The 25,404-nt window shown below is 37.7% G+C and overlaps 1 long non-coding RNA gene across 5 annotated transcripts in view; it reads right to left on the reverse strand.

Annotated features, from left to right (window-relative positions):
- The window catches only part of LOC123791839 (uncharacterized), a 337,103-nt gene that overhangs the window by 9,366 nt on the left and 302,333 nt on the right, over nucleotides 1-25,404 (reverse strand). For all 5 annotated transcript variants that reach the window (XR_015725953.1, XR_015725952.1, XR_015725951.1 and 2 more), the window contains exon 3: nucleotides 23,964-24,166. This is a non-coding gene — a long non-coding RNA (uncharacterized LOC123791839). The remainder of the gene's footprint in view (nucleotides 1-23,963; nucleotides 24,167-25,404) is intronic.

Raw genomic sequence — 25,404 nt, forward strand, 5'->3', positions numbered from 1 at the left:
CAATTCCCTTTAACACTTCTTATAAGGCTGCCTTACTGGTGGTGAACTCCTCTAGCTTTTGTTTGTCTGGGAAACTCTCTCTCCTATTCTGAATGATAACCGTGCTGCGTAGAGCATTCCTGGTTGCACGGTTTTTCCTTTCAACACTTTGAATACATCACACCTGTCCCTTTGGGCATCCAAAGTTGCCGTTAAGAAATCAAGTAATCGCCTTATGGAGTTTCCCTTGTGTATAACTTTTTCTTTCTCTCTTTATCATTACTTTTTGCCATTTTATTTATTTTTTTAAAGATTTTATTTATTTGACAGAGATAGAGACAGCCAGCGAGAGAGGGAACACAAGCAGGGGAAGTGGGAGAGGAAGAAGCAGGCTCATAGCGGAGGAGCCTGATGTGGAGCTTGATCTTATAACGCCGGGATCACGCCCTGAGCCGAAGGCAGACGCTTAACCGCTGTGCCACCCAGGTGCCCCTACTTTTTGCCATTTTAATTGTCACATGTCTTGGTGTGGACATCCTTGCGTTAGTTAGGGACTCTCTCTGCTTTCTGGATCTGGAAGTCTTTTTTCCTTTCCCAGGAATTTTTCTACCCCTTCTTTCTCTTTCTTCTCCTTCTGGGCTCCCTATAATGTGAATGTTGTTATGCTCGATGATGTCACTGAGATTCCTTAATTTATTCTTATTATTCTTCAGTCTTTTTCTCTTAGCTTGGTTACTTTCCATTACCCTTTCTTCCAGATCATTGCCCTGTTCTGCCTCCTCTAATCTGTTACTGATTCCCTCTAGTGTATTTTTATTTCAGTTATTGAGTTCTTCATAGTTCTCACTGAGGTCCTCCCCTCTTTTCTCAAGTCCATTTTATGGACATTACTTTAAATACTTTATCAGGCATATCCTGTATCTCTGATTCATTTAGCCCTTTCACTCAATTTTTTCCTATGGTGCATATTCCTGTGTCTCTATGTAATAGGGAGGTCAGCTATATGTCCTGACCTTCAAAGAAGTGGCCAGAATGAGGTGCTCCAGGGTGTCTTCTGTGTGAGCTGTGGACACCCTACTGTTGTTGCTGAGCTGTGTTTGCCTTCAGCCTTGTCAGCTGCAGTAACCCACTCTGCCTGCCCTGGGCACACATAGCAGGGTTTGAGCCCTATGCTGTGGGGAGTCTAAGGCTACCACAGACTCACAGGGAGGTGAGGTCAGCAGTTGGGTTAACTTGTCTGCACTTAGTCTCTCTGCCACAGCTGTGGGCATGTTGAACAGCAGAGTTTCTCTGTGTGGCCACCTGATAGACCAGATGACTGCCCCCCTAGTCCGTCAGCCAGGGCATTCTTTTCATGCTGCCAGCTAAAAGGTTCATCTGCTGGAACTGTGGACATGCTGGTGTATGGGATTATCCCCCCTACCCCAGGGAAGGAGTCACTTTGGAGTGATACTGGTCCCTTTCTTGCATGGTGTGTCAAGGCAAGGGCCACCCTTGGAGGGGTGCATGCCAAGTGGGTAGGTTGGATGAGGGGATCTGCAGGGGTGGGGCCTGAGTTGCTAGTCAGATATGGGAACCAATGCTAACACTCTACACCTAAGTGTCCTATCTAGGCTGGGGAAAGGGAGAAGTGGTGCCTACGACTGCTTTTGTTCTTGGAGTAGTCTCCTGAAGATCCCTGCCAATCCAGTGCACATTGTGAGATCACAAAACACCTAAGGTATTTGGTGTTTTTCAAACTGCTATTTCTGAGCTCGGTCTTGGGCTGAGTTATTATGCAGACTCCATAGTGGGGACTGTGTGGGTGGAGACTCTGTTTCCTATTGCCCTCCAGCTCCCATAGAGTTAAGTCCACTGATTTTTAATGTACCAAAAGTACAGCTTTGCTCATTTTAAAAACTCCTAAAGTTAAGACCTCTAGTTCTCAAAGCGAAATGTAATGGAGACTCATCTTCCCCATGCAGGTCTGTGGTGCCTAGTGTGGCCTCCCTCTTGTTTGTGGCTAATTTCACCAGGGATGTGGTTTCCAATCACTTTTCTGCCCCTCCTACACTTTACCATTAACTGTAGGTCTGTTCTGCCAATCTTTGTGTCATTTTCAGAGTTAGTTGTACAAATGTAGCTGTTATCTCAGGGTGTCCATGGGACAAGGTGAGCTCAGGATTTTTCTACTCTGCCATCTTTCTGACCCTCCCAATTATATCCTGAATTCAAAAATATTTTTACTAATAGATAATGTCTGTTAAAAATAAAAGGTGTTTCCATTGTTGCTAATACTTTTGCTGAGAAGTATTATGAACATCTTTGTGAACAAAGCCTTTTCCAGATTTAAGATCATTCCTTAATTATCCATCACGACCCAGTGGGATTCATCCCTGGGATGCAGGGGTGGTTCAACATTCACAAATCGGTCAGGGTGATAGATCACATTAATAAGAGAAGAGACAAGGACCATATGATCCTCTCAATCGATGCAGAAAAAGTATTTGACAAAATACAGCATCGTTTCCTGATTAAAACCCTTCAGAGTGTAGGGATAGAGGGTACATTCCTCAATCTCATAAAAACTATCTATGAAAAGCCTGCAGCAAATATCATTCTCAATGGGGAAAAGCTGGAAACCTTTCCCTTAAGATCAGGAACACGACAGGGATGCCCACTCTCACTGTTATTGTTCAACATAGTACAAGAAGTCCTAGCAACAGCAATCAGACGGCAAAGAAGAAGCCAAACTCTCTCTCTTTGCAGATGACATGAGGCTTTATATGGAAAACCCAAATGACTGCACCCCCAAACTACCAGAACTCATACAACAATTCAGTAATGTGGCAGGATACAAAATGAATGCTCAGAAATCAGTTGCATTTCTATACACAAACAATGAGACTGAAGAAAGAGAAATTAGGGAATAATTCCATTTACAATAGCACCAAAAATCATACGATATCTCAGAATTAACTTAATCAGCAAGGTAAAGGATCTATACTCTAGAAACTACAGATCACTCTTGAAAGACATTGAAGAAGACATAAAAAGATGGAAAAACATTCCATGCTCATGGGTCAGAAAAATAAACATAGTTAAAATGTCTTTGCTACCCAGAGCAATCTACACTTTCAATGCCATCCCAATCAAAATACCAATGACATTTTTCAAAGAACTGGAACAAACAATCCTAAAATTTGTGTGGAACCAGAAAAGACCCCGAATCACCAAGAAAATGTTGAAAAAGAAAAAAAAAAGCTGGGGACATCACGTTGCCTGATTTTAAGCTATACTACAAAGCTATGATCAGCAAGACATGGTACTGGCACAAAAACAGACCAATGGAACAGAATAGAGAACCCAGAAATGGGCCCTCGGCTCTTTGGGCAACTAATCTTTGATAAAGCAGGAAAAAACATCCGGTGGAAAAAAGACAGTCTCTTCCATAAATGGTGCTGGGAAAACTGGACAGCTACATGCAAAAGAATGAAACTTGACCACTCTCTCACACCATAATCTCCAAATGGATGAAAGACCTCGATGTGAGACACAAATCCATCAAAATCCTAGAGGAGAACATAGGCTGTAACCTCTTCGACATCAGCCACAGCAACTTCTTTCATGACATGTCTCCAAAGGCAAGGGAAACAAAAGAAAAAATGAACTTTTGGGACTTCATCAAGATAAAAAGTTTCTGCACAGCAAAGGAAACAGTCATCAAAACAAAGAGGCACTTAACCGACTGAGCCACCCAGGCGTCCCATAGATATTACTCAGGCATCAGAAAGAACGATTACACAACAGTTGCAGCAACATGGACGGGACTGGAGGATATTATGCTAAGTGAAGTAAGTTAAGCAGAGAAAGACAATTATCATATGTAGCAGGGAGATCGGTAGGAGAAGGAAGGGAAGAATGAAGAGGGGGTAAACAGAAGGGGGAATGAACCATGAGAGACTACTATGGACTCTGGGAAGCAAACTGAGGGCTTCAGAGGGGACGGGGGTGGGGGATTGGGATAGGCCGGGTGATGGATATTAAGGAGGGCACATATTGCATGGAGCACTGGGTGTTATACACAAACAATGAGTCATGGAACACTACATCAAAAACTAAGGATGTATTGTATGGTGACTAATATAATATAAATTATTTTAAAAAAACCACAGCGGCAACCCACAGAACAGGAGAAGATATTTGCAAATAAAACTACAGATAAAAGGCTGGTATCCAAGAAATATAAAGAACTTCTCAAGCTCAATAAACAAGAAACAATCAAATCAAAAAATGGGCAGAAGATATGAAGACATACAAATGGCTAACAGGCACATGAAAAAGTATTCAAAATCATTAGCCATCAGGGAAACACAAATCAAAACCACAATGAGATACCACCTTATGCCCGTTAGAATGACAAAAATTGACAGGGCAAAAAACAACAAATGTTGGAGAGGAGGTTACATTATTGGTGGGAATGCAAATTGGTATTTGCAAATTTTTCACTTTGGAAAACAGTGTGGAGGTTCCTTAAAAAGTTAAAAATAAAGCTACCCTATGACCCAACAATTGCACTACTGGGTATTTACCCCAAAGATACAGACGTAGTGAAGAGAAGGGCCATATGCACCCCAATGTTCATTAGCAGCTTTGTCCACAATAGCTAAACTCTGGAAGGAGCCAAGATGCCCTTCAACAGACAAATGGATAAAGAAGATGTGGTCCCTATATACAATGGAATATTAGTCATCAGAAAGAACGATTACCCAACATTTGCAGCAACATGGATGGGACTGAAGGAGATTATGCTAGGTGAAATAAGTCAAGTAGAGAAAGACAATTATCATATGGTTTCACTCATTTGTGGAATATAAGGAATAGCAGGGAGATCAGTAGGAGAATGAAGGGGGGGTAAACAGAAGGGGGAATGAACCACGAAAGACTATGGACTCTGGGAAACAAACTGAGGGTTTCAGAGGGGAGGGGTTGGGGGACTGGGATAGGCCGGGTGATGGATATTAAGGAGGGCACATATTGCATGGAACACTGGGTGTTATACGCAAGTAATGAATCATGGAATACTATATCAAAAACTAATTATGTTAGTCACAATACAGTACATCATAAAAAATTTTTTAAAAAAAGATCATTCCCTTAGAATGAATCCCCACTGATAAAATAAGCCTATTGTAGACTATTTGTTTGTTGGGTTTCAATGAATAGGTCTTCCCAGTATTCATACGCACTTGTGGTTCACTGCTTTTGCATCTATTAGGACCCTGTGACCCACTTTAATTAATGGAATACAGCAGAAATGACACTGCCAGTTCCAGACCTAATCCTTACGAAAGCCTGGCACCTTTTGCTTTCATATTCTTGTGAGTAGTTTGAGTACTCCTAAGGTTGCCATGCTGTGAGAAGCCTAATCTAGCCATGTGGAGAGGCCATGAGAAGAAAATCCAGGCTCTCAGCCACCCGCTCACTTGAGCCCTCACTTGTCATCAGCATCAGTGTGCCAACTTGTGATTGGGCCAGCCCTCACTTGAGTCTTCCCATCTGACCCATGTAGGGCAAGATGAGAAATCCCTGCCATCCTCTGATCCAATTACAGAATTGAAAGCAAATAAATTGTTATTGTTTTAAACCTCTAAACTCAGGACTAATTTGCTATACAGAATAACTGAAACAGAACATTTTTTTAATTTGTGAAAAAAAAGGGAGTTTATAATTTAAAAGTATATGCTTCATACACTTAAATTCACATACTAGAATTTTTTTTCTCCAGAAACCTTGAATTAGTGTATGCTTAATCTCAGTGGGAAGGACATTATTGAAAATAAATGCAAAGCATACAGTGGCAATATAATCAAGATTTAACCAATGAACACAGGGATCCAGATTCTACAACTTGCACAATTATTAAATTCTATTTTTCAAAGTAATGATTAAATGCTTATAAATTGGTAGGACCTGCATTTCTGCAAACCGTTTGTTAAACATTTTTTAATATGCATTGCTAGGTAGTAACCACCCCCCCAAACACACAAATTTATTTTTTTTTATTTTTTTTAAAGATTTTATTTATTTATTCGACAGAGATAGAGACAGCCAGCGAGAGAGGGAACACAAGCAGGGGGAGTGGGAGAGGAGGAAGCAGGCTCATAGCGGAGGAGCCTGATGTGGGGCTCGATCCCATAACGCTGGGATCACGCCCTGAGCCGAAGGCAGACGCTTAACCGCTGTGCCACCCAGGGGCCCCCCAAACACACAAATTTAAGGTAGCTATTTCAACAAATCCTCACAAACACTGAATTTAAGTATTTTAAAAATACTTGCAGCACTTCTGGGAAAATGCAGAGAAGGATCCTAAGCTCACCTTGACCCACAGACACACCAAGATACCAGCTCTATTAGTACAACTAACCCAGAAAACCTGAAGACTGGCAGAACAAACTTTCCACAGTAAATCATAGAGAGGAGCCACATAGAAAAGGGTAGGAGGGAAAGAAACACAATTTGGAACCAAACTTCCAGCAGCACTTTCCACAGAAAGAAGGGACACCATAAGCATAGAGAAACAAGAGGAACAGACCCCACACAGGCACATGAATCCCCATCTGCCTTTGAAAACTGGTAAGACTTACCTCTGTGAGTATTTACAATCAGTGGTGCTTAATTCCTGGTATTTTAAGAATCAATGGGCTTAGTTCTGGAAGAGCTGGGGTATAATAGGAAATGGAGTCTCCACCCAGCATAACAAATAACTCAGCCAAGACACAGCATGGTAGCAGTCTTGGATATATATATATAAGCACTTGGATATATATAAAGGAGATTTATTTACTAATCTTAGAATATGAATTGGGGGTGTAGGGATCTTTAGGAGATTTCTCTAAGACCAAAAGAGCTGGAGGTCTCCATTCCCACCCACCCCCAAACAGTCTAGATATCTGGACACTTGTGGGAACCACCTATCTTGCTAGCACCATATGCCCTACCTCCGTGATCCCCTGTGAATCCAGCTCATCCAACCCACCCCACTTGGAAGCCATCATGTCAAGGTGGCTCCTGCCTTGACATACCATGCAAGCAACTCTGGCAGAAAGTAGCACCTGGCTTCTGCCCTGGAGAATAGGGAAAATAACCATACACACAACAGTGCACCCACAGTCCCAGCAGCCAAACCTTATAGCTGAGAACACAGAGACTGTACCCTGCCTATCAGTGTGCCCAGCAATGAAAGCCTCTCAGGGGACAAGGTAGGAAGAGCACTCTACAATTTGGTTTGACTGCAGCCCCAGCAGAGAGGTTTAGGGTAGTCATCTGGTCTGACTGCTGACAGGGCCCAACTACAAGCCCATGATAACCTCAAACAGGCCCCAAACAGCACAGGAATCAAACGCTGCCCAGCATGACCACAACAGGCAATGTGGGCCATTTCAGCTGACTGTACTGAAAGCAGTCCAGGCTTAGGCACACAAGTAGGGCACATGCAGAAAACACCCCTGAAGAACCTGGTTCTGGTGAACAGAGAACTTTGTGCTATAAGGACAGCACAGGACCTCTTCTTCACAAAGCCAGTACTTTCGAGATCAAGAGATGCAGCTGACTTTCCTAATACATAGAAACAAACAGAGTTAGACAAAGAGGAAAAAAGAATATGTTCCAAATGAGAGAATAGGACAAAGCCTTAGCAAAAGAGCTAAAATAAGCAATATGCCTGATGGAGAATTCAAAGGAATGGTCAAAAAGATACTTACTGGACTTAAGAGTATAGGATCTCAGTGAGACCTTCAACAAAGAGATAAGCTATATAAAAAAGATACCAGTCAGAAATTAAGAACTAAATAACTGAAATAAAAACACACTAGAAGGAATCAATAGCAGAACAGACCAGTGACCTGGGAGACAGGGTAGGGAAAGCAACCAAGCTAAACAGCAAAAAGACCAAAGAACAATTAAAAATAAGACTATGTTAAGGGAACTCAGCAACACCATCAAACACAATAACATTCGTATTATAGGAATCCCAGAAGAAGGAGGTAGAGAAAGGGGAGCAGAAAATATATGTGAAGAAATAATAGCTGAAAACTTCCCTAATCTGGGGAAGGAAATAGAATTCCAGATCCAGGAGACAGAGGCCCCAACAAAACCCGGGGGGGGGGGGGGGACACACCAAGACACACAGTAATGAAAATGGCAAGGAGTAGTGATAAAGACAATTGTAAGAGAAGCAAGAGAAAAGAAAATTATTACATACAAGGGAAACCTCATAAGGCGACCAGCAGATGTATTTAGCAGAAACTCTGTAGGCCAAAAGGAGTGGTAGGATACATTCAAAGTGCTGAGGGGAAAAACCACAACCAAGAATACTCTACCCAGCAAGACTATTATTCAGAATAGAAAGAGAAAGAGTTTCCTAGACAAAATTTAAAGACCACTAAGGCAGCCTTATAAGAAGGGTTAAAGGGAAGTCTTTGGAAAGAAAAGTACATACTAAGAAGTAAAAAAAATTATGAAAGGAAAAAATTTCAGAAATGAATACCAACATTTGATAAAAGTAGTGGATTAATCACTTAGGAAACCTGTATGGAAGTTAAAGCACAAAAGCAATAAAATTGATTTTGTCTACAAACCTCAGTCAAGGGATTCACAAAATAAAAGAAGGTAAAGTATGGCATCATATACATAAATCATGGGAGGAGGGGTGAAAATAAAGGACTTTTAGAATGGGTTCAGGCTGGATGGCCATCAACTTAATGTAGACTGCTCTTTGCATAAGATGTTCTATATGAAACTAATGGTATCCACAAATCAAAAACCTGTATCAGGTATACAAAAAAAAAAGAAAAGAAAATAATCCAAGCATATCACAAAAGAAAACCACCAAACCAGAAAGGAAAAGAGCAAGCAAAGTAGAAAGGAACAGAGAAGAACTACAAAAACAACTGGAAAACAAGAAACAATATGGTAATAAGTAAATACATATTAATAATTACTTTGAATGTCAATGAACTAAATGCTCTGATCAAAAGACATAGGGTGACTGAATAAACAAAAAATGATCTACCTGTATGCTGCCTACAGGAGACTCACTTCAGACCTAAAAACACATATACATTGAAAGTGAAAACAGTTAAAAAATACACACAGACACACACCAAACCAATGGAAATAGAAAAAAATCTGGGGAGCAGTATTTATATCAGAAAAAAAAAGACTTTAAACTGTAACAAGAGACAGGAACACTACACAATGATAAAGGGAAAAAAAGACTATAAATACCTCATCCACCATGGGAGCACCTAAATACATATATCAACTATTAACAGACATAAAGGAAGAAATTGACAGTGATACAATAACAGTAGGGGACTTTAACACCCCACTCAATCAGTAGATAGATTATCCAGACAGAAAATCAACAAAGAAACTGGCTTTGAATGATAGACTGGACCAATTGGATCTAACATATATTCAGAACACTCTATCTAAAAACAGTGGAATGGATATTCTTTTCCAGGTGCACATGGAACATTCTCCAAGATAGATCATGTTAGGCCACAAAACAGGTCTTAATAAATTCAGAAAATTGAAATCATACCACGCAACATTTCCAACCACAACGGTATGAAACTATCAAGAAAAAATCTGGGAAAAACACAAGAAAAAATCTGGGAAAAAAAAAACCCCACAAATATACGGAAGCTAAATAAACAACATGCTACTAAAGAATGAGCAGGTCAACCAAGAAATCAGAGGAAATAAAAAATACATGGAGACAAATGAAAACATAAAGACCTAAAATTTGGGGATGTGGTGAAAGCAGTTCCAAGAGAGAAGATTATAGCACAAGAAAAAATCTGGGAAAAAAAAAACCCACAAATATACGGAAGCTAAATAAACAACATGCTACTAAAGAATGAGCAGGTCAAGCAAGAAATCAGAGGAAATAAAAAATACATGGAGACAAATGAAAACATAAAGACCTAAAATTTGGGGATGTGGTGAAAGCAGTTCCAAGAGAGAAGATTATAGCATTTTAGGCCTACCTAAAGAAAAAAAGAAAAAGCTCAAATGAACAACATATTCTTACAACTAAATGAGCTAGAAAAAGTCTAAAGCCAGTACAAGGAAATAAATAATGAAATTTAGAACAGAAGTAAATGATAGAGACTAAAAAACAATAAAACAGATGAAACCAAGAGCTGGTACTATGAAAAGATAAACAAAATTAATAAACCTTTAGGGCTGATGCATCAAGAAAAAAAGAGGACTCAAAATCAGAAATGAAAGAGGAGAAATAACAACTGATACCACATAAATACAAATGAGTATAAGAGAATATTATGAGAAATTATATGCCAACAAACTGGAACAACCTAGAAATGGACAATTTCTAGAAACATGATCTTCCAAAACTAAATCAGGAAGAAATATAAAATTTGAACAGACCAATTGATAATGATGAAATTGAATCAGTAATCAAAAAACTCCCTACAAACAGAGAGGAATTATTCTCCTCAAACTATTCCAAAAAGACAGGAAGGAAAGCTTCTGAATACACTCTATGAGGCCAGCATTATACTGATACCAAAATCAGACAAAACACCACAAAATAGAAAACTACAGGCCAATATCCCTGATAAACATAAATGCAAAAATACAAAACAAAATATTAGCAAATCAAATCCAAAAAAAAATTAAAAGTCATTCACCACAATGAAGTGAGATTTTTTTTCCAGGGATGCAAGGGTGGATCAGTATTTACAAAATGATTAATGTGATACATCATGTTAATAAGAAAAAGGGTTAAAACTATATGATAATCTCAAAAGATGCAGAAAAAGCATCTCACAAAATACAATATCCATTCATTAAAATAGGTTTATAGGGAATAGACCTCAACATAATAAATGCCACTTATGAAAAACACACAGCTAACATCTTAATGGTGAAAAACTGAGAGCTTTTCCTTTAAGATCAGGAATAAGACAGGATGTCCACTCTCACAACTTGTATTCAACTTAGTATTGGAAGTCCTGGCACAGCAATCAGACAAGAAAAAGAAACAGGCATCCATACTGGTTAAGAAGAAGTAAAACTTTCACTATTTGCAGATGACATGATTCTATACATAGAAAATCCTAAAGGCTCCACCAAAAAACTACCAGAAGTAATAAATAAATTCAGTAATGTTGCAGGATACAAAAATAATACCCAGAATTTGGTAGTGATTCTATACACTAATAATGAAGTAGCAGAAAGAGAAATTAAGAAAACAATCCCATTTACAGCTACATCACAAAGAATAACATACCTACTAGTACTTACACCCAGGGGTTTAATCAATACAGATATAAATAAGATGTCTGAACTTCTAAAGTTAAAACAATGATTTATAAAGATACCAGCTGGACTTGGGGAAAAAAGCACAGAATATACTAGAGAATCCCTTACTGTAGAGATATAAGAACTAAAATCTAGTCAAGCCAAAATTAAAAATGCTATTACCAAGATGCAACCCCAAGTAGAGGCCATAAAAATGAGGATGAACAGGGGCACCTGGATGGCTCAGTTGTTAAGCGTCTGCCTTCAGCTCAGGGCATGATCCTGGCATTCTGGGATCGAGCCCCACATCAGGCTTCTCCACTGGGAGCCTGCTTCTTCCTCTCCTACTCCACCTGCTTGTGTTCCCTCTCTCGCTGGCTGTCTCTCTGTCAAATAAATAAAATCTTTTTTAAAAAATGAGGATGAACAAAGCAGGCGAGCAAATCAGTGATAAGAAGATAAAATGTTGGAAAGTAAGGAAGTGGAAAAGAAGGCAGAAAGAAAATTAGATCACAATGGTAGACTTAGAGAACTCAGTGATTCCACAAAGCAAAATAATATCTGTATTATAGGAGTCCCAGAAGATGAATAGTGGGAGAAAGGGGAAGAAGGTGTTTTTGAACAAATTAACAGCTGAGAACTTCCCTAAACTGGGAAAGGAAACAGGCATTCAAGTCCAAGAGGCATGGAGGACCTCCCTCAAAAACAACAAAAATAGGTCAACATCTTGAAACTTAAATACAAAGAGAAAGAGAAAATTCTGAAAGCAGCTTAGGGAAAAAGTTCCTTAAACTACAAGGGTAGACACATAAGGCTGACAGCAGACCTGTCCACAGAAATCTGGCAGGCCAGAAAGGACTGGCATGATATATTCAATGTGCTAAATAGGAAAAATATGCAGCCAAGAATACTTCATCCAGCAAGGCTGCCATTCAGAATTGAAGGATAGACAAAGTTTCCAGGATAAACAAAAACTAAAGGGAGTCATAAACACTAAACCAGCCCTGCAAGAAATATTAAAGGGGATCATTTGAGTGAAGAGAAAGCCCAAACATAACAAAGACCAGAAAGGAACAGAGATAATCAGGTACTAAATTCATCTCTTTCAATAATTACTCTGAATGTACATGGACTAAATGCTCCAGTCAAAACACAGGGTATCAGATATGCTGTCTGCAAGAGACTCATTTTAGACCCAAAGACACATCCAGTGAGGAGGTGGAGAACCATTTATCATGCTAACGGACATCAAAAGTAAGCTTCCTTATATTGTATTTTTCTTCCTTATATTTTTTTATTGTATGATTTCATTTATTTAAAGCTTCATAATAGTCATAAGTAAACTATAATATTTAGGTTGAATACTTGGCTACTAAAACTATAAGGAAAAGCTGGGAAGTAATGACCAGCAAGTCAAAATATTGATTATTTTGGGGAAGCAAGCTCAAATTCATAAGTAGCCAGGAAAATCAATTTCTATGAATGAAGCTGACAATTTCAAATAAGCAATAATAGTCATTACTGGTGGGAATGGAGAGAAAGGGGTCTTTCCATGCATAAAGAGTATTAGATTTTAAACCAAAGACTGTAATAAGAGATGAAGGACACAATATCATAACAAAAGGGTCTACCCAACAAGATCTAACAACTGCAAATATTTATGCCCCTACCTTGGGAATAGCTAATTACATAAGCCAATTAATAACAAAATTAAAGAAACACATGGATAATAATACAATAAGAGTAGGGGACTTAAACACCCCCACTCACAGCAATGGACAGATCATCCAAGCGAAGATCAACAAGGAAACAAGGGCTTGGAATGACACACTGGACCAGATGGACTTAACAGATACATTCAGAGCATTTCATCCTAAAGCAACAGAATACACATTCTTCTTGAGTGCACATGGAACATTCTCCAGAATAGATCACATACTGGGTCACAAATCAGGTCTCAACTGGTACCAAAAGATTGAGATCATAGCATACATATTTTCAGACCACAATGCTTTAAAAATTGAAGTCAACCACAGGAGAAAATTTGGAAGGACCACAAATACCTGGGGGTTAATGAGCATCCTACTAAAGAATGAATGGGTCAACCAGAAAATTAAAGAATTTTTAAAATACATGGAAACAAATGAAAATGAAAACATGATAGGTCAGAACCTTTGGGATGCAGCAAAGACGGTCCGAAGAGGGAAGTATATAGAAATACAGGCCTTTCTTAAGAAACAACAAAAATCTCAAACACACACTTAATCTTACACCTAAAGGAGCTGGAGAAAGAACAGCAAATAAAGCCTAAATCCATCAGGGGAAGAGAAATAATAAAGATTAGAGCAGAAATCAATGAAATAGAAAGGAAAAGAACAGTAGAACAGATCAACAAAACTAGGAGCTCGTTCCTTGAAAGAATTTATAAGATCAGTAATTCCCTAGCCACATTAATCAAAAAGAAAGGAGAAAGGACCCAAAATAAATAAAGTCACAATGAAAGAGGGGAGATCACAACCAACACCAAAGAAATAAAAACATCTATAAGAGAATATTCTGAGCAACTATATGCGAACAAATTAGGCAATATGGAAGAAATGGATACATTCCTAGAAACATATAAACTACAAAGCTGAAATAGGAAGAACTAGAAAACCTGAACAGACCCATAACCAGCAAAGAAATTGAAGCAGTAATCAAAAATCTCCCAACAAACAAGAGCCTAGGGCCAGATGGCCTCCCAGCAGAATTCAACCAAACTTTTAAAGAAGAATTAATACTTATTCTTCTAAGCTGTTTCGAAAAATAGAAATGGAAGGAAAACTTCTGAACTCATTCTATGAGACCAGCGTTACCTTGATCCCAAACCAAAGACCCCACCAAAAAGGAGAATCACAGAACAATATCCCTGATGAACATGGATGCAAAAATTCTCACCAAGATACTAGCTAATAGGATCCAACAGTACATTAAGAGGATTATTCACCACGACTAAGTAGGATTTATTCCTGGGATTCAAGGGTAGAGCAACATCCACAAATCAACGATTGTGACACACCACATTAATGAAAGAAAGGACAAGAACCATATGATTCTCTCAATAAATGCAGAAACATCATTTGACAAAATACAGCATCCTTCCTTGATAAAAACTCTACAGCATATAGGGTTAGGGGGAAATATACCTCAACATCATTAAAGCCATATACAAAAAACCCACAGGGAATATCATCCTCAATGAGGATAAACTGAGAGCTTCTCCCCTAAGGTCAGAAACATGACCAGGATATCCACTCTCACCACTGTTTTTCAACACGGTACTGGAAGTCCTAGCCTCAGCAATCAGATAACAAAAAGAAATAAAAGGCATCCAAATTGGCAAAGAAGTAGTCAAACTTTCACTCAACACAGATGACATGATACCATAGGTTGAAAACCCGAAATACTCCACCCAAAAATTGCTAGAACTCATACAGAAATTCAGCAGTGTGGCAAGTTATAAAATCAATGCACAGAAATCAGTTGCATTTCTGTACACTAACAATGAGACAGAAGAAAAAGAAATCAAGGAATCTATCCCATTTACAATTGCACCAAAAGCCATAAGATACCAGGAATAAACCTGACCAAAGAGGTAAAGGATCTGTACTCTGAATACTATAGGACACTTATGAAAGAAAAACATTCCATACTCATGGATTGGAAGAACAAATATTGTTAAAATGTCTATGCTACTCAAGGCAATCTACACATTCATTACAATCCCTATCAAAATACCATTAGCATTTTTCACAGCGCTGGAACAAAAAATCCTAAAATTTGTATGGAACCAGAAAAGACCCTGAATAGTCAAAGGGATGTTGAAAAAGAAAACCAGAGCTGGTGGCATCAGGATTCCCAGCTTCAAGCTGTATTACAAAGCTGTAACCATCAAGACAGTATGGTACTGGCACAAAACAGACACATAAGTTAATGGAACAGAAGAGAGAACCCAGAAATGGACCCTCAACTCTATGGTTAACTTACCTTCAACAAAGCAGGAAAGAATATGCAATGGAAAAAAAGAGAGTGTCTTCAACAAATGGTGTTGGCAAAATTGGACAGCAACATGCAGAAAAATGAAACTGGACCACTTTCTTACATCATACACAAAAATAAAGTCAAAATGGTGAAAGACCTGAATGTGAGACAGGAATCCATCAAAATCCTAGAGGAGAACACAAGCAGCAACTTATTTGACCTTGGCTGAAGCAACTTCTGTCTAGACACATCTTCAAAGGCAAGGAAAACAAAAGCAAAAATAAGCTATTGGCAGGCACCTGGGTGGCTCTGTCAGTTAAGCATCTGCCTTTGGCCCAGGTCATGAACCCAGGGTCCTAGGATCAAGCCCCGTGTTGGGCTCTCTGCTCAACAGGGAGCCTACTACTCCCTCTCCCTCACCTTCTGCCCTCCCCCACCCCCTGCTTGTGCTCACTTTCTCTCTCTCTAATAAATATTTTTTAAAGAAATGAGCTATTGTTGTTTCATCAAGATCAAAAGCTTTTACACAGTAAAGAGTCACAAAAACTAAAAGACAACCTACAGAAGTGAAGAAGATATTTCCAAATGTCTTATCAGATATAAAGGTCTAGTATCCAAAATCTATAAAGAACTTATACTCAACTCCCAAAAACACCCATAAAACAAATATAATCCAGTTAAGAAATGGCAGAAGATACGAACAGACGTTATTCCAAAGAAGGCATATAAATTGCCAAAAGACACATGAAAAAATGTTCCACATCACTCAGCATCAGGGAAATACAAATTCAAAACCACAATGAGATACCACTTCACACCAGTCAGAATGGCTAAAATTAATACCTCAGGAAACAACAGCTGTTGGCGAGGATGCAAAGAAAGGGGAACCCTCTTACACTGTTGGTAAGAAATCAAACTGGTGCAGCCACTCTGGAAAGCAGTATGGAGGTTCCTCAAAAAGTTAAAAATAGAGCTACTGTATAATCCAGCAATTGCACTACTATGTGTTTATCCAGAGGATACATAGTGATTCAAAGGGGCACATGCGCCCCAATGTTTATAGCAGCAATGTGCACAATAGCCAAAATATGGAAAGAGCCCATATGTCCATCAAAAGATGAATGGATAATGAAGAGGTGGTATATAAACACTGTGGAATATTACTCAGCCATCAAAAAGAATGAAATCTTGCTATTTGCAATGACATGGATGGAACTAGAGGGTATTATGCTAAGTGAAATAAGTCAATCAGAGAATGGCAAAGATCATATGATTTCACTCATACGTGGAATTTAAGAAACAAAACAGATGAACATAGGGGAAGGAAAGGAAAAAGAAAATAAGATGAAATCAGAGAGGGAGACAAACCATAGTAGGCTCTTAACTCTAGGAAACAAACTGAGAGTTTCTGGAGGGGAGGGAGGTGGGGTAATTGGATGATGGGCATTAAGGAGGGCACTTGGTCTGATGAACACTGGGTATTATATGCGACTGATGAATCACCAAACTCTGTCTCTGAAACTAATTTTAAATTTAAAAAATTTTTTAAAGACATTTACAATGCAACTGCAAATGGAAACAAAAGCTGAGGTAGACCTCAGACAAAACAGACTATAAGAGAGTAAAGAAGGGCATTGACCAATGATAAAGAAATCAATCCAAAAAGAGCATAAAACAATTGTAAATCCACCCAACACTGGAGCACCTAAATACATAAAGCAACTTTTAACAGACATAAAGAGAGAAATTGATGGTAATATAATAATAGTAGTGGACATTAACACCCTACTTACATCAGTGGAAAGATTATCCCAGGAGAAAATCAACAAGGAAACAGTGTCTTTGAATGACACATTGGACCAGATGGCCACAACAGATGTATACAGAACATTCTATCTGAAAACAACAGATTACTCATCTTTTCAAGTGCACATGGAACACTCTCCAGGATAAATCATGTGGTAGGCCACAAAACAAGCCTAAATAAAGTTTTGAAGATTTAAATTATACCTTGCATTTATTCTGAGCGCAATGGTATAAAATTTGAAATCAAACACAAGAAAAAAAGAAAGACAAAAACACTTGATGACTAAATAACATAATACTAAACATCCATTAGGTCAATGGAGATATTAATGAAGAAATTTAAAAATACACTGATGAATAAAATGAAAATACAATGGTCCAAACTCTTTGTGATGAAACAAAAGCAGCTCTTAGACGGTAATATACAGTAATACAGACCTACCTCAAGACACAAGGAAAAGCTCAAACAATCTAATCTTACACCTAAAGTAACTAGAAAAAGAAGAGCAAACAAATCCCAAGACCCCAAGATAAGTAGAAGGAAGGAAATAAAGCTTAGAGCAGAAATAAATGACAAGGGGCAAAAAGAAATAAAAAATAACAATTAAACCAAGAGTTGGTTCTTTGAAATGATAAAGTTGATAAACCCTTAGCTAGACTCATCAAGAAAAAAAGAAAAAGTACCTAAATAAATAAAATCAGAAATGAGAAAGAAGTAACAACTGACACCACAGAAATACAATAATTATAAGAGAATACTATGGAAAATTATATGCCAAAAAAATTGGACAATCTAGAAGAAACGGATAAATTCCTAGAAACATACAGTCTTCCAAAACTAAATCAGGAAAAAAATTGAAAATCTGAACAGATCAAGTACCACTAATATAATTGAATCAGTAACATAATTTTTAAGAATTCCAACAGGGGCGCCTGGGTGGCACAGTCGTTAAGCATCTGCCTTCGGCTCAGGGTGTGATCCCGGCGTTCTGGGATCGAGCCCCACATCGGGCTCCTCCACTATGAGCCTGTTTCTTCCTCTCCCACTCCCCCTGCTTGTGTTCCCTCTCTCGCTGGCCGTTTCTGTCAAATTAATAAATAAAATCTTTAAAAAAAAACAAAATAAAAATAAAAAATTCCAACAAACAAAAATCCAGGACAAGACGGCTTCACAGGTGAATTCTGCCAAACATTTAAAGAGTTAATACCTAGTCTCCTCAAAGTATTCCACAAAAATATAAGAGGAAGGAAAGCTTCCAGATACATTCTACAAGGTCAGTATTACCCTGATACAAAAACAGACAAAGACACCACATAAAAAGAAAAGTACAAACTGAGGGCTTCAGAGGGGAGGGGGGTGGGGGAATGGGATAGACTGGTGATGGGTAACAAGGAAGGCACGTATTGCATGGTGCACTGGGTGTTATAAACAACTAATGAATCATCGAACTTTACATAGAAAACCAAGGATGTACTGTATGGTGACTAACATAATAAAAAAATTATTATAAAAAAAAAAGAAAAGAAAAGTACAGGCCAAAATACCTAATAAGATAGGTGAAAAAATCCTCACCACAATATTACCAAACTGCATTCAACAATACATTAAAAGGATATTCACCACAATCAAGTGGAATTTATTCTAGAGATACAAGGATGGTTCAATATTTGCATACCAAAGTGATATAACACAACAACAAAACGAAGGATGAAAACCATATAATCATCTCAATAGATACAGAAAAAGCAGTTAACAAAATTCAACATCCATACATTTAAACACTCAACAAATGGATATAAGGGAAATATGCCTTAACATAATAAAGCCCGTATGTAAAAAAAAACCCACGGTTAACATCTTAGTGGTAAAAACTGAGTTTTTCCCCTCTAAGATCAGGAACAAGATAAAGATGTCCACTCTCACCACTACGCAAGATAGTACAGTAAGTCCTAGCCAGAGCACCAGACAAGAAAAACAAAAGCAATCTGTTTTATTTTTTTTTTTAGAGTTCATAATTTTTTATTGCAAATTGCATGCGTGGAAATAACACATTCCAGTGTTGGCCACGTGTCATAGACCCATTAAGACAATAAAGAATTAAGATTTACATCAATGATTAATTAAGATAGAACAGTCAACGAAAAGCAATCTCTGTTAGTAAAGAAGTTAATCTGCAGCATTTTGCAGACAACATGATACTATATATAGGAAATCCTAAAGGCTCCATCAACAAACTACTAGAAGTAATAAATAAATTCAGTAGATTTGCAGGATACATAATTAATATATGGAAATCAGTAGTATTTCTATACACTATTAATGAAGTGGCAGAAAGATAAATTAAGAAAACAAGTATATTTACAATTCAACCAAAAAGAATAAAAATACCTAAGAATAAACTTAACCAAGGAGATAAAAGACCTGTGCTCTAAAACCTATAAAATGTTGATAACAGAAACTGAAGATGAACAAATGGAAAGATAGTCCATGCACATGGATTGGAAGAATCAATATCGTTAAAATGTCCATACTATCCAAAGTCATCTACAGATTTATTGTAATGCCTATTAAAATACCTACATTTTTCGCATAACTAGAACAAATAATCCTAAAACTTGTATGGGACTACAAAAGACACTGAATAGACAAAGCAGTCCTAAGAACAAAGGACAAACCTGGAGGCCTTACAAGTCCAGATTTCAAGATATACTACAAAGCTGTAGTAATCAAAACAGTACGGCACTGGCACAAAAAAAGACATAGATAAAGAACAGAAACTCCAAATGGATGAAAGACCTCAATGTGAGACAGGAATCCATCAAAATCCTAGAGGAGAACATGACATTGGCCACAGCAACTTTCTTCATGACACATCTCCAAAGGCAAGAGAAACTAAAGAAAAAATGAACTTGTGGGACTTCAAGATAAAAAGCTTCTGCACAGCCAAGGAAACAGCCAAAAAAACTAAGAGGCAGCCCACGGAATGGGAGAAGATATTTGCAAATGACACTACAGATAAAAGACTGGTATCCAAGATCTACAAAGGACTTCTCAAACTCAATACACAAGAAACAAATAAATCAAAAAATGGGCAGAAGATATGAACAGACACTTTTCCAATGAAGACTTACAAATGGCTAACAGACACATGAAAAAATGTTCAAAATCATTAGCCATCAGGGAAATTCAAATCAAAACCACACTAAGATACCACCTTACACCAGTTAGAATGGCAAAAATGGACAAGGCAAGAAACAATTGTTGGAGAGGATGTGGAGAAAGGGGATCCCTCCTACACTGTTGGTGGGAATGCAAGTTGGTACAGCCACTCTGGGAAACAGTGTGGAAGTCCCTTAAAAAGTTAAAAATGGAGCTACCCTATGACCCAGCCATTGCATTTTTTTTTGTATTTACCCCAAAGATACAGACGTAGTGAAGAGAAGGGCCATATGCATCCCAATGTTCATAGCAGCATTGTGCACAATAGCTAAATCATGGAAGGAGCCGAAATGCCCTTCAACAGATAACTGGATTAAGAAGATGTGGTCCATATATACAATGGAATATTACTCAGCCATCAAAAAAAACGATTTCTCAACATTTACTGCAACATGGATGGAATTGGAGGAGATAATGCTAAGTGAAATAAGCCAAGCAGAGAAAGACAATTATCATATGGCTTCACTCAGTTATGGAACATAAGTAGGAAGATCGGTAGGAGAAGAAAGGGAAGAAGAAAGGGGGTGGTAAACAGAAGGGGGAATGAACCATGAGAGACTATGGACTCTGGGAAACAAACTGAGGGCTTCAGAGGGGAAGGGGGGTGGGGGAATGGGATAGGCTGGTGATGGGTAGTAAGGAGGGCACGTATTGCATGGGGCAGTGGGTGTTATACGCAAGTAATGAATCATGGAACTTTACATCAAAAACTAGGGATGTACTGTATGGTGACTAACGTAATAAATATTATTATTTAAAAAAAGAGAGCCCAGAAATAAACCCATGCTTATATAGTTAATCTATGACAAACAAGGCAAGATTATACAACAGGGAAAAGATAGTCTCGGGCACCTGTGTGGCTCAGTTTGTTAAGCGTAAGAGTCTTGGGATCAAGTCCCACATCTGTCTCCCTGCTCAGTGGGGAGTCATCTTCTCCCTCTGCACTCCCCCCCTACTCATTCTCATTCTCTCTTTCTCTTCTCTCTCTCTCTTTTTATCTAAGTAAATAAATAAAATCTTTTAAAAAAAAGCTTCAAAAAAACGGTACTGGGAACACTGCACAACTGCATTGTAAAAGAATGAAACTGTACTATTTTCTAATGCCATGTATAAAAAAAACTCAAAATGGGTTAAACACCTATATGTGAGGCTAGAAACCATAAATATCCTAGAAGATAGCGCAGGCGTCAATTTTTATGATATCAGCTGGAACAACATTTTTCTAGATATGTCTCCTAAAGTCAGGGAAACAAGAGCAAAAATAAACTGGGACTACATCAAAATAAAAACTTTTGCACAGCAAAAAAAAAAAAAAATCAACAAAATAAAAAGGCAGCCTTCACCAATGAAACTAATACTTGGATATGATATATTTGATAAAGGATTAATATCCAAAATATATAAAGAACTTCACACAATTCAACACCAAAAATCCAATTTGATTAAAAAAAAGACAGAGGACCATTTTGCAAAAGAACTCATACATTTTTTCCAAGGACATCTTTCCAAAGAAGACATACAGATGGCCAACAGACACAAAAAAGATGCTTAAAATCACTAATAATCAGTGAAATTCAAGTCAAAACCATAGTGAGGTATCATCTCACACCTGTTAGAATGGCTAAAATTAAAAAAAAAAAAGTTTTGTTAAGAATGTGGAGAACAGGGAACCCTCATTCACTGTTGGTGGGAATTCAAAGTGGTACACCCTTGGTGGAAACACCTTATGGAGGTTCTTCAATAAGTTCTAGAAATACCATATGATGCCATAGTTCCACTGCTGGGCCCAAAGAAAACAAAAACACTAATTTGAAAATATATATGCACTCCTATGTTTATGGAAGCATTATTTACAATAACGAAGATATAAAGCATTATTTACAATAGCTAAGATATGGCAGTAACCTGGGTGTCCATCAGTAGACAGATAAGAAAGATGTGGTACACATACACATACACACACACACAATGGAATATAACAGCCATAAAAAAGGGTGAAATCTTGCCATTTGCAACATGCATGAACCTAGAGGGTACTATGCAAAGTGAAATAAGCCAGGCTGAGAAAGACAAATACCATAGGATTTCATTCATGTGGAATCAAAAAAAAAAAAAAGGAATAAACAAAAGCAGAATCAGACCTACAGATACAGAGAACCAACTGATGTTTGCCAGAGAGGAGGGGGATGAGGAGGTGGGAAAAATGGGTGAAGGGGAGAGGGAGATACAGACTTCCAGTTATGGAATGCGTAAGTCACAGGAATAAAAGGCACAGCATAAAGCATGTAGTCAATGATATTGTAATACTGTTAAGGTGACAGACACAGGTATACCTGTGGTGAGCACAGCATTAACTTGTCAAATTACAGTATTGTACATCTGAAACTAATGCAAGATTGTGTTTCAACTATACTCAAAAAATTATTTAGAAACAATAAGCAGAAACTCAAAGCAAAGAATCGCCTAAGTAACTCAAACCCTAATGTATTGCTCACAAATTATATTTTTATTTCACATGGTAATTATTTTTTCTTTTCTGAGTCAGTGATTTTTGTTTGTATTCATAGTACTAAATCAATCTTATTCTGAAAAAATACTTTGAAATTTTGTCATCACAAAATAGAAATTCGTAAGTACATCTACTGAGCTTCTTTCTCCTTCTGATAATTTCCTTGTGTCCCCCCAGTTTCTAGCATAATGTGCAGAACTTAGGAGTCAATAAAAATAAAAAATACTTATGATGATGGTTCCAAGCCCCCAAACATTAACATTTAAGTGGGGCGTATGTCCATTTTCTAGTATCAATGAGTCCAGCCTTTCTTCCCACTCTGTCCAGCCAACCATCATCTTTTACCCGAATTAGTACAGCAGCCTCCCTACTGACCTCCCTACTTCTTTCCTTGCTCCCTATAATTTCTTCTCAGCACACATGATGCTGTTACACATGTATTACATCATACCACTCCTTAGCCCAAACTTTCCAATGGCTTCCCATTTCCTTCAGAGGAAATAAAAGCTAAGGCCTTACAGTGGCCCATAGTCCTACGTTACGTGACCACTCACTACCTCTTTGCTTTATTCCCTACTATTCTGCTTCCTTCTTCAAGTGATGTACACCATTTCACTTATATTTCATTGCCCAAAGCACATTATATGCCCATGCCCAACATACAATCCTACCTTGTACTTGGAAGCAGAAATCAAAATTTTAATTAAAAGCATTAATGGCTTCTACAGAGTGAAACATTTTTTATATGTTGTTCATGATTTACATTTCTCCTTAAGTGGATTGTCTATTTAGTTTGTCTATCAGGAGTTTTAAGATTTTAGCAAGACTTAGTTCATTCTTAATTGTAACCAGAGCCCTAGTAAAGCATATTTCTAACCACAGTCCCCAGTGAATTTGAAACAGCCCTCTTATACCGTACACTGAGGGACTTCTTTTCCTGATTTTCTCTTTTCTTTTTTGTAGCCCTTTTTTATAGTACAGAGACCCAATAGTGGCTTCTTTTGGTTTTCCTGCTCCTATATAGACAATTAATACCCTCCCTCATAATTTCTGGACCTCCTCCAAAAGCCCCAAGTTGCCACATTAATTTCATCCTTCCCCATCTGCCACACTTACCTCCATCTCTCAGCCAGCAGCTTATCTTTATGACTAGAGTGTTTCCTTTTGCGGATCTATCAATCCACATACTTTGTAAAGAGAGCTCTCAACACGTATCCAGGAGTTTTTTGATATAGCAATGACAGAGATGATGGTAGAATGCCTACTGCCCACTCACTCGCTGGTCTTCAGTCTCTGCATTACTTGTAAGCCCAATTTTGCTAAAGAAATAGAAAGAACACACGCTGACAAATTCCCAATACAACATGATATTTCATTTATATTCTGAGTATTTTCCAAATGTTGTAAAAGTGCTAGCCACATAATAGGTAGTCAGTAAATCAAATCTGAATCAAATAGGAAATGGAACTATATTTTCATTGTTCATGGGATGTATGGTATTTTTATATGAATCTTTAACTGATTATCACTAATGGTTTTGGATATTCCAGATCAGAAATTAAAAATAAGAATGTTAATACTTTAAGCATATATTCTTCAAATTATCTGCAATTTGTCTATCTTAACTTTTGACAAATTAACATTATTTTGGTGAACATTAAAATTGTAATAGCTTATGTAATTAAAGCAAAAACTATTATCTGCTTAAAAGTAGTAGCAGGATGGAGGAATTAATCTGCTACACAAAGTGCTTGCTTGGCTTCAGAGTATAAATCTTTTGTTACAGTTTGCTAGGATGTCTGTAATTCAGAGACTTGGTTATTTTCTAAGGAAATGTTAAAGGAGAATAGAACACTCTGATCTTCACATGAGTTCTTTTTATTCTTATGGTCCCCCATACAGTGGATGCACGTTACCCAGGTATTAGCCATTAGAACAAAGAGAAGATTGTATATGCTCAAAATTATCCCTTGAAAATCCTTTGGTTCTCCAGTGAAGAGGTTAGAAGACTCCTGATAGTGGGGGAAGGAGTTTAAAAAAGAATTTCAACAATCTTTTTCACAACCTAGGGGTCCTTGCAGCCGAAAGGAGCAGCAGTATTTTAAAATCCCTGTCACTTTAAAGAACTTAAGTCAACCAAGGGAAAAGATCTTTTGTCCTCCTAAATTGTTATTTGTACTTGAATCTTTTATTCCCTTGGCCGAGCAGGTATTGTTGAATTACATATGATGCAGCTCTACTATAGATTCTTCAAAAGACTTATGAGTGTAATTATATGCAATACTAATAACTTTATTATTTATTTAAACTTCTAAAAACCTGCATAATGAAAAATCATAGAAAAGTCTATAAACTGTAAATTAAATGCAAGTCTGGGATCCGTAGAATTATGGCATTTTATTTCATACTTCAATGATTTATTAAAGGTCCAACTTTTAAAAGAATATAGAATTCCTTTTCAGAAGCAGTCAGTGGGAACATTAATAGGAGCACATAAGAGGCACTTAAACAAATATTAGTCAGTGATTGTGATTTATACAGACTGAATATTTAAAAG

The sequence above is a fragment of the Ursus americanus genome, chromosome 10 (genome assembly GCF_024610735.1).
Source record: "Ursus americanus isolate L20-20 chromosome 10, mUrsAme1.1.p, whole genome shotgun sequence".
In the NCBI taxonomy this organism is placed as follows: Eukaryota; Metazoa; Chordata; class Mammalia; order Carnivora; family Ursidae; genus Ursus; species Ursus americanus.